Genomic DNA, 4,779 nt, shown 5'->3' on the forward strand with positions numbered 1-4,779 from the left:
TATTTTATTCTATTTGATGCAATTGTGAATGGGAGTTCATTCGTGATTTGGCTCTCTGTTTGTCTGTTCTTGGTGTCTAGGAATGCTTGTGATTTTTGCACATTGATTTTGTATCCTGAGACTTTGCTGAAGTTGCTTATCAGCTTAAGGAGATTTTGGGCTGACATGATGGGGTTTTCTAAATATACAACCATGTCATCTGCACACAGGGACAATTTGTCTTCCTCTTTTCCTAATTGAATATCCTTTATTTTTTTCTCTTGCCTAATTGCCTTGGCCAGAACTTCCAACACCATGTTGAATAGGAGTAGTGAGAGAGGGCATCCCTATCTCATGCCAGTTTTCAAGGGGAATGCTTCTAGTTTTTGCCCATTCAGTATGATATTGGCTGTGGATTTGTCATAAATAGCTCTTATTATTTTGAGATGTGTTCCATCCATACCGAATTTAGTGAGCGTTTTTAGCATGAAGGGCTGTTGAATTTTGTCAAAGGCCTTTTCTGCATCTATTGAAATAATCATGTGGTTTTTGTCTTTGGTTCTGTTTATATACTGGATTACGTTTATTGATTTGCATATGTTGAGCCAGCCTTGCATTCCAGGGATGAAGCCCACTTGATCATGGTGAATAATCTTTTGGATGTGCTGCTGGATTTGGTTTGCCAGTATTTCATTGAGGATTTTTGCATCAATGTTCATCAGGGATATTGGTCTAAAATTCTTTTTTTGTTGTGTCTCTCTCAGGTTTTGGTACCAGGATGATGTTGGCCTTATAAAATGAGTTAGGGAGGATTCCCTCTTTTTCTATTGATTGGAATAGTTTCAGAAGGAATGGTACCAGCTCCTCCTTGTACCTCTGGTAGAATCCGTCTGGTCCTGGACTTGTTTTGGTTGGTAGGCTATTAATTATTGCCTCAATTTCAGAGCCTGTTATTGGTCTATTCAGGGATTCAACTTCTCCCTGGTTTAGTCTTGGAAGAGTGTATGTATCCCCGAAGTTATCCATTTTGTCTAGGTTTTCTAGATTTTTTGTGTGTAGAGGTGTTTATAGTATTTTCTGATGGTAGTTTGTATTTCTGTGGGGTTGATAGTGATATCCCCTTTATCATTTTTATTGTGTCTATTTGATTCTTCTCTCTTTTCTTCTTTATTAGTCTTGCTAGCGGTCTATCAATTTTGTTGATCTTTTCAAAAACCAGCTCCTGGATTGATTGGTTTTTTGAAGGGTTTTTTATGTCTCTATCTCCTTCAATTCTGCTCCGATCTTAGTTATTTCTTGCCTTCTGCTAGCTTTTGAATGTGTTTGCTCTTGCTTTTCTCATTCTTTTAATTGTGATGTTAGGGTGTCAATTTTAGACCTTTCCTGCTTTCTCTTGTGGGCATTTAGTGCTACAAATTTCCCTCTACACACTGCTTTAAATGTGTCCCAGAGATTCTGGTGTGTTGTATCTTTGTTCTCATTGGTTTCAAAGAACATCTTTATTTCTGCCTTCATTTCGTTATGTACCCAGTAGTCAATCAAGAGCAGGTTGTTCAGTTTCTATGTAGTTGAGTGGTTTTGATTGAGTTTCTTAATCCTCAGTTCTAATTTGATTGCACTGTGGTCTGAGAGACACTTTGTCATAACTTGTGTTCTTTTTCATTTGCTGAGGAGTGCTTTCCTTCCAACTATGTGGTCAATTTTGGAATACATGTGATGTGGTGCTGAGAAGAATGTATATCTGTTGATTTGGGGTGGAGAGTTCTGTAGATGTCTATTAGGTCCGCTTGGTACAGAGTTGTGTTCAATTCCCGGATATCCTTGTTAACTTTCTGTCTCATTGATCTGTCTAATGTTGACAGTGGGGTGTTAAAGTCTCCCATTATTATTGTATGGGAGTCTAAGTCTCTTTGTATGTCTATAAGGACTTGCTTTATGAATCTGGGTGTTCCTGTATTGGGTGCATATATATTTAGGATAGTTAGCTCTTATTGTTGAATTGATCCCTTTACCATTATGTAATGGCCTTGTCTTTTTCATCTTTGTTGTTTTAAAATCTGTTTTATCAGAGACTAGGATTGCAACTGTGCCTTTTTTTGTTTTCTGTTTGCTTGGTAGATCTTCCTCTATCCCTTTATTTGGAGCCTATCTGTGTCTCTGCATGGGAGATGGGTCTCCTGAATACAGCACACTGATGGGGCTTGACTGTTTATCCAGTTTGCCAGTCTGTATCTTTTAATTGGAACATTTAGCCCATTTACATTTAAGGTTAATATTGTTATGTGTGAACTTGATCCTATCATTATGATGTTAGCTGATTATTTTGCTAGTTAGTTGGTGCAATTTCTTACTAACATCTATGGTCTTTACATTTTGGCATGTTTTTGCAGTGGCTAGTACCAATTGTTCCTTTCCATGTTTAGTGCTTCCTTCAGGAGGTCTTGTAGGGCAGGCCTCGTGGTGACAAAATCTTTTAGCATTTGCTTGTCTGTAAAGGATTTTATTTCTCCTTCATTTATGAAACTTAGTTTGACTGGATATGAAATTCTGGGTTGAAAATTCTTTTCTTTAAGAATGTTGAATATTGGCCCCCACTCTCTTCTGGCTTGGAGAGTTTCTGCTGGGAGATCTGCTGTTAGTCTGATGGACTTCCCTTTGTGGGTAACCCGACCTTTCTCTCTGGCTGGAAAAGGAATTCCCTTCCCCCATGCACTTCCCACGTGAGGCAATGCTTCGCCCTGCTTTGGCTCTCACTCGTTGGGCTGCACCCACTGTCCTGCACCCAGTGTATGACATGCCCCAGTGAGATGAACCCAGTACCGCAGTTGGAAATGCAGAAATCACCCATCTTCTGTGTTGCTCATGCTAGGAGCTGGAGGCTGGAGCTGTTTCTATTCAGCCATCTTGGCGCCACCCCCTCACTATTAGCAATTTTCAAGAATATAATATATTGTCATTAACTATAGTCACCATGTTATGCAATAAGTCTCTTAAACTTCTTTCTCCTATAAAACTGTGAATGTGTATTCTTTGACGAACATCTCTCCAACTCCTTCCAGCCTCTGACTACCCACAGATTCTAGTAACCATCATTTTGTTTTCCACTATTTTGAGATCCATTTTTTTTTAGATTTCGTATATGAATGAGATCATGTGGTATTTGTGTTTCTGTGCCTTGCATTTTTCACTTAATATAATGTTCTCTACGTTTAACCATTTGTGGCTAATGACAGGATTTATTTCTCTTTGTATGGATGAATAATATTTCATTGTGTATATAAATCACATTTTCTTTATCCATCATTTCATTGATAGGCAAAATATGATTCCATATTGTGCCTATCATGAATAAAGTTGTAATAAGCATGCAAGTGCAGATATCTCTTCAACATATTGATTTGCATACATTCTGATGATTAAGTGTGATGTTGAGCACTATTTTATACACTTGTCAGTCATTTGCATGTCTTTTTCTCAGAAGTGTCCATCCAGGTAATTTGCCAATTTTAAAATCAGGTTATTCGTTTTCTTGCTATAGTTGTTTGAGTTCTTGTATAGATTGCTTATTAACCCTTATCAGATATATACTTTCAATTATTTTCTCTTGTTTTGTGTTTGGTCTCTTCACTCGTGGATTTTTTCCTTTGCTGTGCAGAAGCTTTTTAATTTTATGTAATCTCAGTTGTCTATGAAGAGACTGTCATTTTCCAATTGCCTGTTTTTGGCATCTTTGCCAAGATGCAGTTGGCTGTGAATTTATTTCTGAGCACTTTATTCTCTTCCATTTGTCTATGTGTTTGTTTTTATGTCTGTTCCATACTGTTTTGGTTACTCAAGCTTTGTAGTGTATTTTGAAGTTAGTAGTGCGATGCTGCCAGCTTTGTTGTTTTTGCACAAGATTGCTTTGGCTGTTAAGGGTCTTCAGTGTTTCCATATGAATTTTAGAATTTATTTTTTTTGTTTGTTTCTGTAAAGAATGTCATTGGCATTTTGAACCTGTAGATTGCTTTGATTAGTATAGACATTTTAGCAATATTAACGTTTCCAATCCATAACCATGAGAAATCTTTCTATTTATTTGTGTTTTCTTCAGATTATTTCATCAATGGTTTATAATTTTCAGTGTACACATCTCTCACTTCATTGGTTAAACTTATTCCAAAGCATTTTATCTTTTTTGTAGCTATTGTACATTGGATTTTTTAAAAATTTATTCTTCAGATAGTTCACTGTTAATGTATAAAAGTGCTACTGATTGACCAGGTGTGGTGGCTCACACCTATAGTCCCAGCTACTTGGGAGGCTGAAGCAGGAGGTCACTTGAACCTGGGAGGCAGAGGTTGTAGTGAGCCGAGATCACAGCACTGCACTCCAGCCTGGCAATAGAGCAAGACTCTGTCTCAAAAAAAAAAAAGTGCTACTGGTTTTTGAATGTTGATTTTGTTTACTATTGTACAAGTTTACTTTCTTTATTGGCTTTAACATTTTTTTGATGGATTCTTGAGGGTTTTCTATGAATATATGATCATGTTATTTGCAAACAGGCACATTTTAACTTCTTTTTTTCCAGTGTGGATGCCTTTTATTTCTCTCTCTTGCTTAAGTGCTCTAGCTAGGACTTCCAGTACTATGTTTAATAACAGTGGTTAGAGTGAGCATCTTTGTCTTTTACCAGATCTTAAAAGAAAAGTTTCAACTTGTCTTCATTACGATGTTACCTGTCAGTTTGTCATACATGGTTTTTGTTTAAATTTCTTCTACACCAAATTTGTTGATGGTTTTTATGATGAAGCGATGTTG

Source organism: Theropithecus gelada, chromosome 2 (genome assembly GCF_003255815.1).
Source record: "Theropithecus gelada isolate Dixy chromosome 2, Tgel_1.0, whole genome shotgun sequence".
Taxonomy (NCBI): Eukaryota; Metazoa; Chordata; class Mammalia; order Primates; family Cercopithecidae; genus Theropithecus; species Theropithecus gelada.